The sequence below is a fragment of the Atta colombica genome, unplaced genomic scaffold (genome assembly GCF_001594045.1).
Source record: "Atta colombica isolate Treedump-2 unplaced genomic scaffold, Acol1.0 scaffold39, whole genome shotgun sequence".
Classification (NCBI taxonomy): Eukaryota; Metazoa; Arthropoda; class Insecta; order Hymenoptera; family Formicidae; genus Atta; species Atta colombica.
Genome location: NW_017259498.1, coordinates 1,022,776 through 1,038,581, shown reverse-complemented (window position 1 = coordinate 1,038,581; position 15,806 = coordinate 1,022,776). Strand labels below are relative to the sequence as shown.

Sequence of the window (15,806 nt, the reverse complement as noted above, 5' to 3'; positions counted from 1 at the left end):
ATATATAATGATAATTATAATAATAATTTGCATTCGCAAATCATTTTTATTATCCTCATTAATTATAATTTCGTTTTATATATATAAAATGAAATTATAATTAATGAGCCACATCTAGTTCTAGGATCTAATTGTAGATAATACAATTTTAATACATTCAAGTTTATCTTAAATTAGTGACAATTAAAAATTAATGATGATGAAAATTAAACGTTTAACAATAAAAGATAGTTAAATTGTGAATAGCAATACTTTTTGCGTATAGACAGGGGAAGCTCGGACAGCGCAGACATGTTAAAGTTGAGAAGAAAAAGTGACACAATTAAAATTGAGATCAGAAACAATTTTTATTCTCTTAAGGGACTTAACTTTAAAATAAAGTTTTAAAAATTAAAAACTTGAACACTAATATATCGTTTTAGTTAAAACATAAAAAAAAAGTATCCGCTTTGCTCTGGATAAAGCGAAGGATCATTTGATTGATTTGAGCAACGCAAATGAAATTCAAAAAATTAGAACCAGTCTTGGCAATCGTAGCTATTAAATCACAAAAGTAGCTATTAAATCCTTTATATATGTAGTGCAGCCTTCATAAGCTTATTTGATGCAATGATTGCACTGAATCAGTCATAAACAAATTATCGTATTGCATTGTGGCAAGAAATAAATAAAAATAAGATGTAAATAAACACGCCTTTCGTACACTCGAAAAGTCGTCTGTCCCTCCGTATTCCCATAATTTTCGTTGTAATTATATACCAAGTATAAAGAGGATCATCTGCTTTGCTTTACCTGATGCAAATTTAAAAAGATTAGAATAAGTTGAAGTACCAAGTGAAAAATTTTAACATCAAATACACGTTTAAAGACAGAATTCTAAAAAAATCATTCATACTGATTAAGGAACAATTACAGATAATAATTAAACTATGTATTTAAGAAAAAAATCACAAGAAAACTCAATTTTTTATATGTTTCTATTAAACAAACGAACGCAATCATATGTCGTTTAATACTTTTGTAGCGTCACTGGTCATTCCTTCAACTGCTAGAGCTCATAGCGCAATCTCAAATAGATAAGCGAAAATAAAAGGTATTCACTTTATTCAGGGCGTTCATTTTGCTTTCTCCTATTTTATATTTTATTTTGATATTTAAAACAAATAAATCTTTTCGAGATGGCATCATTTGTAAAATTTGACAAAATTTTTTAAACATTTTTATAATAAATTTATATAATAAAAGTATTGTTATAACATAATAATTAAACAACACATTGATCTGGCGGACATATTTGATTTCATTGAGCATAACGTTGATTTTTTCCATAAAAACTAATGCTATTTACTATCTACTATAAAAGCCATAAGGCTAGTCTTATGACTTCACACTTTGAATGAATTTTTAAAAATATGTTAGTTAATCTCGCACATTTAATGTAAGTTCGATGTAACGACATCAATAAAATATGTAGTACTATTCCTAATAAATTAAATTCAATTGACACTTGAAAGTAATAAAACAAATGCTAAAGAATCTTGTGATATATACCATTTTAATAAAAAATATTATAATTATTTAAATATAAAAAGTGATCTGGAATTAGTACTTACTTCACATCTAGTGGTTTTACCTTAACATGATTCTTTTAAATACTCTGCATTTAGAAATATTAAGGTAGTAATATCAAAATATCAATAATCTATGAGATATTTTACTTTATTTTACCATATATTGATATAAAATGTTAAATAACTTGTAAACTATTAATTTTTTGATAACTGTACCTTAATACTTTTATAAACAGAATAATGAGATGAATCAATTGGTGGAAAGAAAACACATAGTTGTTTATTTAAAACATTATTCATTTTGCATACATATTTTTTTAAAACTATGTATTTTCTTTTCATCTGGAACTTTTTTCCTGTCGTAAAAACCAAGCGAGGTATTTCAAATAGTCGAGTTAGATAGGACACCTTGTATATCATAGCAGTGGTGCAACTTTTATCACAGATGTGTAAACGATGTCAAAAGATATCACAGGCATTTACATTTGACCATGATTTTGTTGTGATATTACTATGGATTTTTTTTATTGTGGGGGGTATTATCATTTGTAGAAGAAAGTCGCCTAGTGGGTCTTCTAAAATGACACCCCCTTATTTTTCAGAAACTAACTATTGCACTTTATTAACTAATAAAATCATAATTTTAGCTAATTAAAGAAGTACAAACTTATAATTCGTGTATTTATGGTTTGTTTCTATACCAAATCTAAAAACTTCTATGAATGCGAAAATAAAATTCTTATGATTTCCTTTTGCAAATTGCATAGTTTAAATAATACTGATGAACTATATTATTGATAATATTACGTCATTTTAAATGCTTGTAATTTCCTAAATCAGTTTTGTTTATATTATTTTTTCTCTATATAACATAATTTTATATTTCATATACTCAATGTAAAAACTAAGTCTTTTATTTCTTGTTATCGTTCCTTTTTATAATTTGACTTCCCATGTTTGGAATAACTGATTATGATCTATTAATACGGAGGTTAGTTATTTAACGAGGACACAAATTTCGGCAACTCCCAACCAGATAGGGATATGCTCATTCTCAGTCTCATATAGAATTTAATTTCAACATTGTCGCAATATTTTGTCAAGACATCTATGAAAAATATCTATGAATTTGTTGAAGATGGTTTGAAAAGAAATCGAAAACGTCCAAATAAAGTGATACAATCATTGTATATTTATATATTATGTAAACATTATTTGATAATTTATTGTGCGTCAATTTCCGCGCTGTGTTGATGCCTCTCATTGCCCGATATTCTATTATAGTTTCCTCTAATAATAAATAAACTCATCGCGACATATTCATCAGTCGCAATCCATAATTATTATTATTAAACATCTTATTAATTTGGCGAGATCGGAAATTGTAATAGAGACGAAAGCACGAAGGTACGTGCAGTTGGTAGAAACATCAATAAGTAGAGTGCTGTAGATCACACAATAAGCTTTCTCGACCCAAGTGCAGTTCGCAAGTTGTAAGTGCCATAAATTGCTACGTCTCCTAGTTCTGGCCACTTCTGTATAACTGAAAAACGAGCGGGGTGAGTCGAGAACAAACTTATTGCCGGTAGTGGCCGCCAAAATGAGTTTCCGGAACGCTCAACATTCTGGTTGTGTTACCAGTAGGACTCAATATTAGAACCGCACGAAACAGGCGATGAGAAATCGCGAGGATTGGATCATGCCTTGCATGCGGAGGAGTCGAGGCCACCGCCAAGATCGCCCTTTTGTCGCATGACTATCGAACAATATGTGTGCGCCGGGTGCTATTTTCCGTGTTGTAAAGTTTATTCTGGAATATGATTTCTTCATCGAGAAATAAAAACTTTTGTCTCGTATATGCATATTACTACAAGACATGTTATCATGAAGCAAATATTGGATAGTGAGATGGAAATTCTTAAATGAGAATCATTTTTTTATACAGTTGAAAAATTTATATTAAATTTAAAATATTTTATATGCCCGCAACGGTTCTCTCAAATTTTTGTGTTAATTTAACACAAAAGATGAATATTAGAAAGTAACATTATGTAAAAATGAATACAAAAATGTAATACTTTGATATAATTTGAAAACAAATTGTGGAAGTACGTGTATTTCTTTAGTAAAATTAACATTCATGTATTAAATTAACATATTTTCATCTTTCATCTTTTATTTATTAATCTCAGAATTTATCTCAGAATTTCGAAACTATCATTTTTATGTTATTTTGTTCACTTATTCTCAAATGTGTTACTTTAATACTAAAAAAATGTTAAATATCAATTTAACACAAAATATTCATATAATATAATCACATTATATTATATTAATACTCGAATATGTTAAAAATTAAAAAATTGTAATAAAAACTAGCTTTAACACATATAAAATGTTTTTTACTATATAGTGTCTTCTTGAATTGAACATGAAATTATAGTATGTAAAAATGTCATTTGGGAATTTCCGTAACTCGTATTTAGTTGTAAAGAGACAAATAATTAAAGAAAGTTTATAATCGTAATTAAAATGAAATTTATTGAGGCATATCTTACAATTAATTTAAAGATGTGTCTCAATAAATTTCATTTGACATCGTTTTATAATTAATGTCTTACCTTGTACATGTCGACCACTTCGACCATGGTGACCATTCTCCCCAACCACCGTTCTGAAAAGATAAAAATCAGTAATTATCAATACCTAAAATATGAACATATAAAGAAGATAAAAAAGTTTAATTAAATAACTGATATTAATTTTTAAATTGAAAAAATCATTTCGCATATTGAAAATAGGTTCTACATCTACTAAGAGAGCCTACTTTTACTCATCTAAAATATACATTAGTCATTAATACACTCATTTTCACGATCTCAATTATCTCAATGCATATTTATAATGATTTTTTTCTATAACGACGGTTTGTCTACAAGACATTATTCTACAGGCTTGATTTATCTGCTAACGCTATGTCATTGAACCTCTCCTCCTTTCCCCTCATTGCAACCTTCTGTCTCCTATTGTCAGACTTTTATTTCGCTCGTAAATGTGTCCGAGTCGACTACTAGCAGTAATCGGCATCTATAATGGTTCTCTCTCTGCAACATAAAACGCGCTTCAGACGCCGTGACGCCTATGCGCATTGATCGGCTCATCCTGGCCAGTAAATTCGCAAATAAACATGATAAAAATTTGACCAGCTACACCAACGATTGTTAGGATTTTTAGTTTACGTTTTTGCCGTTTTGTTTGATTATGAATCGGATTTCCAAAATTCATTATCGCCACGGGTCTCAGAGCCATCACACGCATCGTGATAAGAATTCACTGTCCCGATGTTTTATAATAGGCGATCGATAGTCTGCGGGCGCTAATTTCGATCTCCGAAGAGATTATAGATACGAAACGCGAAAACTTAATATTAAGAGAAAGGTTGGATTTTATCAATACATGATATGTGTTACATGTAGGATATATTATTCTATCACTTTTAGGTAAATTTGTGTCAATATGTATTTAAAAATATAAATGTACATTTATCTAAAAATATTTAAATTAAATACTAAAAGTAAATGATATAATTTCATATTTTCAAAGTAAATTAAGCTAGAGCATAAATAATATCATATTTATTGTAACGGAATGAATGACTGTATTAATATGGAAATGTATTGTATCTAATTCACATTTCTCACACTTTTTCCATGTTCAAGGCAGTTAACATCCGTATGTGCGAGCTAAAAATTTTTAAATTTATAGAAGATTATATCAAGCACGAATCGTTAACGTATTCCCTCTCGGAATAGTGTGCGATATGAGCGACAATATTTCTTTCCATCGATCTCACCTCAATTTGTGCTCGTTTTTTATCTAAAGTCTCTGATAATGAGCCGTTGTATCGGCTTTTTCCCGTAAAAAGGGATAACGATGAAGGGAGTAATTAATCCTTTTTATCCGAGAATTCTAGCCCTTCCTCTCGCTTATCTACGTCCTGTTAGTTCTTGTTGCACTATACGAAAAGAACGAGAGAGTATTTCGATGTGTTACCGTTAACGATTGCGGGCACTCTTCATGAACTGTGGTGAAATTTACTACCACGTGCTTCTTTCTGTTTCATCCGTTTACTCTTCTTTCACTATCCCTTTCGTTGCGCTCATGCTAGCGCTTTTCACGGAGAAAATGTTGGACTATAGAAGATTAAAGTGATGGATAAGAGCGAAAGAGTGGATGGAAGGCAAAAGGGTAGAATGACGATAAGGAAAGAAAGAGGAAGAAGAAGAAGAAGAAGAAGAAGAGAGAGAGAGAGAGAGAGAGAGAGAGAGAGAGAGAAACAAAAGAATAGACATACGAACAGCAGCCAAGAAGGAAACGTGGGATCGTTTTGGCAAAAAAGCTAGAAAGCTTTTAACGTGATTCCACAATTGGTTGTTTTATTCGAAATTCTGCACGATGAATAATGTTGGTGAGTCGAACGAGCTACGATCGTCGTAGGAAATTATTGACGCATCGATCTCGCGGGAGTCGCTCCGGTGTAGCGTTGCTGTACGCTGCACGAATCACTTTCAAAATGCAGACCACCGTCCGTTATTTCATTTATCTTCGCCACGCCGTCGATTCACAGACACGACGATTTTCACCTGTAATCAAAGTTGCGCTCCTATGATCAAGTCGCGACAAAGTAAGGATGATCTCGTAGAAACTATCACTCGTACACTATTTCTTTTTATTAAAAAAACCTACATTATTATAAGCGAGATCGTTTAAGTTAAATTAGTTTCACTTTTATACAGCCAAATGTATTTGTAATGTCAATATAAATCATATCGCCGAAAAAATAATAAGGAATATAATAAGGAATATAATAATAAACAGAAACAAATAATAAAAAAAATATGGCATGTAAAGATTTAGAATAAGAGTAGGGACTTGCGGAGTAATCAAATTTGATTTGAAAATACTTTTAAAAAACCTTATAAAGTTTTGCAAATTTCACATGAATATAAATAATATCCCTAGCAAATATGACTTAGCACTATTATATAATTTTTTGTCATTATTCACGTCTCTGTTTTATAACAAGACAACTTTATGGCGTAAATGAGATATTCTGATATAAATATGTCTTTTGTTACATGTCTTTGTTATATATTTAGCATATAATATAATTATGTAAATTAAATGTAATTAAATTACATCTATGTACCATTTTATGAATGAGACAAAATACAAAATATTATACATTTACAGTACAAAGTCATAAAAATGGAAAAAGAAAATTATTGTAAATTATATGTGTTTTCGTTACATCTGCAGGAATGAACTATAACTCTATAACAGTTACATCACTAAAATTATGAGATTACACTTTCTTATAAAATTACATCACTACGATGTAATTTAATTTTATAAATTATACGTCATTTTTTCACAGTGATTACATTTGTTTAAAGAATTGAGAGAAGTGAGAATTTGTTACACAAACAAATCAAGGAATAAATGTAATAAAGGAAACAATCGATTTGTAATAAGTATTATTACAAATTATTCGTCAATAAAGCAATAATTAAAATAATTATAATTTAGCAAATAAAGTATTCAAAACATAGATTCTATATAGTTGCTTCTATTATGCTATCAGTTAAATATATTTATTAGTTAAATATATTTATTTATATATATATATATATGTGATATATATATGAAATATATATATATATATGCAGTTAAATAATAATATATTCGATTGTTATGTCGATTTTTATAAATATAAAAATATAAAAGATAAGTATTTAATATGGATAGATTATTATCATTTCCTAATTAACAATAAGTGAATAAATACCGGCTATTATATATATTATTTCATTTCCATGTAATCTCCTCAAATATTAAATCATCAGCAGAGACATGAAATTAATGTAGAAATGATATAAACAATAAGGGTATAAGTAATGTTAGCAACGACTCGATCACAAACATGCGATTAACTCAGCGTAAATGTTATTAAGCTACCGTTCTAGGGAACCATGGATTCAAATCTTGACGGCGATGTGATACATTTTTTAATAATTAATTATAATTAATAAGACAAGAATATAGGTATGCGAAATAGTAAATAATAAATTGAATGACTAAAAAAATAAAAGAAAATAACAAAAAATTACTTTTTTGTTAAGATAAAACCGTAATCTTTTTATTATATAAAAAATAGTTTTTATTTAAAAAAAAATTTATTGTTACGTATTAAAAATATATTTCTTTCATTTAAAAAACGTTGCAAAACTATTTAAACTATTTTTTTAATTCTAATAGCAAGAAAAAAATCAAACAACTTCTTCAAATCAAAGAAATCAGATCAATGTCAATAAGTAATAAATAAATAACAATTTCATCCATTTGTAATGTCACAATGACAAATTTTGCATTGCATGAATGTTACGTGCATTTCATCTCAATACATGATTGTTATATATCAACTCTGTCGTCATTTTAAATCATATCACTATTATATAATTTTATGTAAAAGTACTTTATGTAAAATTTGAGACGACAAATTTAAGCAAACATTCTTCATGTTACTTTTAAATTCATGTTACTTTTAACATAACTGTTACGAGTCAAAACATTAAAATTATGTACGAGTTACATGTTTAAGATATATCTGTTTGCTGGGATCTCTATAAATAGAAAAAAGGCAATGCCGATACCGGCGTTGTCTCGAAAGAGCGTCTGCAATGCGGTGTTTCAGCCAGTCCAAGTGTCATCGTTAGTTACAGTGATGCAACGATATATCAATATATATATTTATTCGCTGCTATTTTAGTTTCTCTGATAAGTAAACATCGGTGAATGTTAAACATTTTAAAAATTTCAATCAAGTTCTCAACGATACTTCTTCGCAACATACTTTATCTTAAAGCACATAATTTTGTATAAGTCTCTAAGGCATATTTGTGTATGCAAGGAAAAGATTATTCTTTTAAAATTAAAGAAAGACGTATTATTTCAGTGATGCAACTCAATCTTAAGTAACACAGCACTAATAATAAATGAGCAAAAGATGGAATGTACTGACAAAACTTGATTTTAAATAATCATGGAACGGCAAATCTTCAGAGTATATATATATTGCAGTCTGATAAATATACTATGGATTGAAGATATTTTTGTTGTAAACTAAACTTCTACTGTTTCTACTCGCCGCGCTGGTAGAACTTTTCGAAAGCGCAAAGTGAGAGAAGAGAATGATAATCAAGAAGAAAATGTAATGTCGAGAACATAATATACATAATCAATTAAACGATATACGTCAATTATTAGACATAATCATAGGACGTAATGAGTTCTATGAGGACTAAATTAAAATGAGAATTTAAATGATCATTTCCGATTCGCATGTTCTTGCATCATTGAGAATTGCGATCTCTCACAAATTGGCATCGTGAAGGGTAGGGGAACAGTGATAGCTCCGATAGGCGATCTCTCATTCCGCAATGCGGGCTTTCACCGTGCCCTATATAGGCACGGCACTGGCCCAGTACGCTGTACCACTCTAATTTGGCACTTTTATACTCCCCTGGGAGGGTTGATCGTCGACAGGATAAATCTCGCCCAGAGACCAGGCTTTTATATATGGTCACGTCCACAAAGGATGTCCTTTCCATAATTCCATCGGTGCCGGCGGTGATTACAGACGCAGCGAAATATGTAAATTGAGCGTGAAAGCGAGTGATAGCCGCGAATGCGAAATGAATGCGACGATGAAAATGTTAATATCTATTGTACAATTCTTAAATGCAACGCGAGAAAAACGAAAATACGTTGCAAAAGTAATAAATAGTATACAATAAATATTAAATAAAATTGTAAATTACACAAAGCGAGATCGTCAACTAATCATCACCGACGTGTATCTTGCAATATAAACCTTATGATATTAATAACTATTATTTTAAATTCAAAAATTAATATCTGACTTTCATATTCTCTCTCTCTCTCTCTCTCTCTCTCTCTCTCTCTCTCTCTCTCTCTCTCTCTCTCTCACCTCCCTCTCCCCACAAACACACGCGCGCGCACACACATACACACATATACATATATAATAAGATAAGAAATCTCAACTGGAACTGTAAATACAGCGCATCTTCAATGCTTTTTCCAGTTACAAAAATATATTACATCCGACTATGTAAATGCATGTGTACATGTGTATATCGGGAAGAAATAGGAAAAAGCAAAGAAAATCAGACCGGCACAACGAAGAAGAAAAACAAGAGAGAATGAAAGGCAAAGAAAGAAGGAAAGGAGAGGTTGCTAGAAAGTAACAGGCTCACTATTCCCAATTCCCATCGAATCCAAAATCAATCTTAGTTCGTATTCTTAGACGAACCGAGAGTGAGATTCTAAAGGGATCGGTGAAAAGAGAGGATAAAGGGATAAGGGGATGGATGGAGGGGAAGGAGAAAGGTGGACCGATCACTTTTAAGCAGCGTTGTGCAAGTCTGCATTATTCAAACTCTATCGTCGAGCTAGGCAACCCCGCAAATGCCCTTCGAGAAGCACCCTTCTGTCTTTACCCTAGAGCCAACCCTTCGTTTCCACCTTCTCTTCAGCGCTTCATTCATTATCGTCTCGATAATCCACGCAATGTACTGTCTTCGCGTCTTGATATTTCTTTCGACTGCAGCAGTATCGTTTTCTTCTAGCAGCTGTTTCAATTCCGATATCTCATTCAACGTATTATTACTTATTTATTCTATACCTCTATTTCAATTTCAATTTGCCTTTGATAATTTATGTGTACTTATGTGTTTCGCGCGAATCTAAGTAATCTAGTTTTCATCAAATGAAATATAGCTAATTCATAGATTGTATATTGAAGGGAAAATTGCTCAGATAAAAACAAAATAATTTTAAATATACTTATTATTCAATGTTTTATTAAAATTTCAAAAAACAAAATCTAAAAACGATTTAAAAGTAAATCGGTATAGTGTAACATAAAACAAGCTATTCAAATGTATATCACGTTATATAGTATGATAGAAGAAAATAAACATAAAATGCACACAGAAAATGTTTTAAAATAAAAATAAAAATTTATTTTTGCTTAGATTTATCGGGAAATATTAAAAATAGTGCCTGTATACTTTTACATAAAATGTAATGTAAAATAGTTATATTTTATATTTTAAGATCTTACAAATATTTTGATACAACTTTCTCCAAATACAGATTTCCATTATTAATTACTGTATCCTAGTTATTGAACAATTTTTTTTCTGTGTAGATTTCTTCGAGTGTTTCTTTGAATCTTTTATTTGTTCTTCTCATTTTCCAATGGCATTTAATTTATGCAGCTGCTGAAGTCAATATTCTATGATGTTTCTACCGGCAATACTTGTAGAATCCATGGTAAAAAGGAACGCTTTTCTCGTTTTCTGTCAAGAACGAAATATTCACGGATTTCGGTTTGATGCACTTGATTTTCTCAAGATATACTCCTCGATGTCGGTCACCTTTCATCGAGTATCTGCAGTTTTCTCGGCGCGCGTTTCTACAGCTCTACTAACAGAGCCTCTTGATTTTCTCAATTTCGGACGTTACGTAAACACCCCCGTAAACAGCCGTAAACTCCCCGGTTACGATGTACTGTTCCACCGTTTTCCGCCCCCGTAATCCTCGCGCGTACCTGCGACCCAGTCTCTCTTAATTTCCTTCGCCCTGAGCGCAACGCAAACAAGACCGCGCGTATAAACTCGCTCATACGCGCGTATGCAAGAGCATCGCATAATGAATGCCTCGACGCCTTTCGTGCCCATCATTTTACAGGAGGTGTTGGAGTGCATCGAGCTCGTTGCGTCTCTTGCGCGATGACGATGTATGACGGTCGCCCGTGACGTTACTATGCTTGAGCGAGAGCGTTTAAGCACGTACTCTCATTTGACGCGTCTTTAAACAGCAAAGACAGTTTAGTGGGCTAAATGTTTGACTTATTGTTGGTATAAATTGAGAAATTCTCTATAATTTTTAGAATTTTGTTTAGAATTTTTAACAGTATTTTTCGAATGAATAAGCGCGGTACGCAAACCAATTTTTTATTGTGCAACAGTATAATTATATTAATAAATTAACAAAATAGCTATATTAATTAATTATGTTCTGTATTTTGTAATAAAAAGTTTCCGTCGGTATTACATTGTTTATATATTACAAAAAATATATAAAGTGCATATTGCTCTCTTATTTTAAAAGTAACACGATTTAAAATATCAAATTTTTTAGGAAAAGAAAAAACTATTTTTTAATTTTACAAACAAAATATTAACTAATTAATTATCGACAAAAAGAATATATTCTTAATATGATCAAATGTTATTCTTGTCATTTTCGTTTCACAACTCAATGCTTTTTCGGTAAAATATACCCGGATAATTTTGCATACTTTATTAATGTTTTTTTCTATTGTTTATAATCTTTTAAATAAAAATACAAATACTTATTTAGTATCGTTATATTCTTTAATGTTAGCGTTTTGATTAGAAAAGAAATTGTTTACAATTTGTTCAGTTTTAGGAAAGTTATACCATAAGTAATCGAATTGGGATAAGTATGCGCGCAAGTGTGATGTTCCTATCGTGTGGCATTTAAAAAAAAAATCATTTTTTCCAGTTGTGATAATTTTAATAATTTTTTTTTTTTAATTAAGTTAGTTTGTTTTTGATGATTGTTAACTCATTTATAATAATGTCAGCTCATTTATGATAATAATTCGAAAAATGCTTTTTGGGTTTATATTTTACTTTTATTTTTAAAGTAAGGGAGAAAAGAACGATTTTATAGAAGTATCTGAAAATTTAGGTAGAGATAGATCTAAAAATATTTATTAGACCATTAAAATAATTATATTGAACGTTCAAACTGATTGTTAGAATGTCAAAATTTTTTGAAGGATTGTCACAATATTTGAGCGTTCTCATATTTTTATGATTTAGCATAATTATTTTCAAATTTTTATTTAGTTAAATTTTTAGATACTTTAGCAAAACTTTTTTTCTATAAGCGGTATATATAATTATAATTTATTATTATCCCTTTCCACCGAAGTAGACCTTAATTTTGGTTCAATTTCTTCTTTATCTTTTTCTAATTCTTAGAATTAAAAAAAGATGAAGAGTTAGTTGAATAAATATTAAACTAACTTAACTATCTTAATATTAAAGCCTATATTCTTTATAATGATTTTCGATGATCATGATTTAGTAGCTCGTATATTAAAAAATTGATTCGCGCGTGTTTGAGAGAAGAATTGAGCTGCATTTATTCGTCGCGCGGATGCAATAATATAAACGAAAAGATTTACAAAACGACACTACCACCTCGTTACATAACAGCGGGTTAAATCGCAGATTTACTTATCATTATATTGTGTCGTATGGCAGTCAGAATCGTTTTCCAAATGTGAATACGTTCTCGAGATAAACCGATTCGCGTGCGTACATCATCCAAAAGCTATTTTCAATGCAAAATGGTAGCAAATTATGATATGTGGAGCCGTCATCGGATTTCGTCGTTTATATGTTAACGCCGACGGGTTCACGAGACGATCACAGTCAAAAGAAATAAGGAATGGTATTAAAGGGTAATAGGCTTAGAAAGACTGATGTCTCAAGTGAGATCAAGCAACAACCCGTCAAAATAAATCTCGTGGAATTCTACTTCGGATCTGAGTAAAAGTGCCGTATCTCGAAATGAGATGTTTCGTGATATCAGCATAATATATTACGACAGCGCTAATGAATCTCTACTTGCACAATAAACTGTAGAGATAGTAACTCGTCTTTTAAAAGAATAGCATAGATACTTAAGCAAGATTTATTCACTGCGAGAATCTATTTACATCATACAAATGAGAAAATTAACAACTAGGAAATAACTTCTAAAACAGTAATGATCGATATAACTGTAAATGATCACTTGTAAAAAGAAGATTCAAAAAGCTTCTTGATATATGTATTTATGTATAATAATATTGTATGTGATAATGGAGGAGGGAATTTCTCCACAATAATTATAAGTATTATAGATTCAGTTATGTACCTATTTATATTTCCTCAAATCGTAATGAATTATCTTTTATCAAATCCTGAGGAAATGTTATCAGATAATTTTTAATAATATCATGATAGTATCAAGAAATGTTCTTTATGTTTCTATAAAAAATAAATCGTGTGCTGTAAATACTTAAAAAGTTACTTCAATATTTAAATTTTAACAATATACAAAATCTTATAGAATCGTGTGTGTGTGTGTGTGTGTGTGTGTGTGAGATAACACATCTATAGAAATCAATGCCTTAATTGGTTTAACTGGATCATAAATGCTTTGTATGATTCTGTGTGAATTTATATACGACGTAAGTAGTTCTTCAAAATACGTGTCGAAATAATTTTTCTTGAAATAATTCTAATTCTATGAAACTATCGAAGTAATACTATGAATTAAATTGACTGTTTAACAATTTGATGCTTTTTTCACATGTAGGAACGATCTTAATAATGCTAATGACATATTAAAATTTATAAATAATTAATTCTTATTGCGAAAAATATCTCGGTTGGGAATCGAACTCGGATCTTTTTGCATTCCAGATGAACGTTCTAAGCCTTTAAATCATCGAGACCTTAATAATATTCTTCATAATACCATAATCGGCATGTGAAGGAACAACGTTTATTTAGGTGATGTAAATAAATATCTATTTAAATTTTAAATAGAAAAAATGATTAAGCGGCATGTATTTCCAATTTGACAACACATCGTAAATTACACATCTCGCAGAACTTAACAGTAACATTACATCAATGTTCTACTTTCCTATTCAATAGTATAAATATAATATAACAGACATGTAATATTGTTCAGCAGGAAACTGTAAACATTGCTGTAATGTTATTGTTAATCTGTGTTCTGCGGGACGTCACTGTAAGACCTGCTTAGAATTTTTATTACATCTTAACTTGGAGCTACTCATAATACTATCTGATAATATTGTCGGCTGACTTCTTTTCCGTGGGCAGCAAAGAATAGTTGGAGAATGCAGACTGAATGATAGGACTTTTAAGCAGATTCCTCACTTCTCGTCTGCATTATTCAATCGTCTCACCATCACCTCCGGCGGTGCTTTCGTTCCGGTCGCAGCCCCTAGATTCCATTCTCGCATGCAGGTGTCAATTTGTTTTCTCTCTCGCTCCTTTTACACGTCTTCCCGCCCTGTTTCAGCCTTTCTTCTCTCTTGTCCCGGATCCTCAAAACGCTTCTCCCGAATGCCGAAGAGGCGAAACATTAGACTCCCAAATTATCGAAAGCAACAACGAGGGACAGTTTCTCTTCATCGCACGTCGCATCGGTCGTTCTCCCTCGTCCGCCTTTGTCACCCTTTGGAATTCAAACCCTCTATCTACCAAACTCTCTACCCTCATTGTTAATGGAAGTCTCAGAACCCCACTTCAACCGAACCTCAGATACTCATCTTAGAGAGGTACCTTCGCGGTATGTCACCGAGCATCCCCAATAATCGTCTTCCCTTCCGTTGTTTTCGGAAAGATTTCGATGGAGAATGGCACTCTCACTTAATATCACGCCGTCAATGCTAGGATGCGATTGTATCTCACTGTTAAATATGTGCAGAAGAAATAATGGTAACTTAGTTCCTTGAGTTAAAAAAATAACATTTAATAAAATAAGATTTAAAAAATAATATTTTATTGTGTATGTGTCATTAACTATGTACATCAAAATGTAAATCAATTCATTTCTATGATCAATTTATCAGTTTCAAAATAAATAACATCATATTAATGTAAATACATTTATGTAAATACACTTATTAAATACACTTAAATATTTAATTAAATTTTATTAACATTTATATTTTTTTTAGTTAAATTGTTAACTTCATTTTTTCAATTAAATTGACGACTATTGAATAGAAGAAGTAATAATTTACAGAAATAATTAAAAATAAACCTTAAATTGGGTACAATTTGACATATTGAATTTAATAGTGCTGTTATCTGTCTATTTCGGGAAAATGGATAATAGAACTATAAAAAATGCTCATCGGGTTATTATATTGCGGATTAATTTTGTCTTTCACATTAATACTATGTTAATATTAACATCGATCTAATATTGATCATATTATGTGATTTTATATTTATAAAATTT

General features: G+C 30.5%; 1 pseudogene; it reads right to left on the bottom strand.

Annotated features, from left to right (window-relative positions):
- LOC108691088 overlaps positions 1-15,806 on the bottom strand; it is a 56,923-nt pseudogene that overhangs the window by 16,374 nt on the left and 24,743 nt on the right.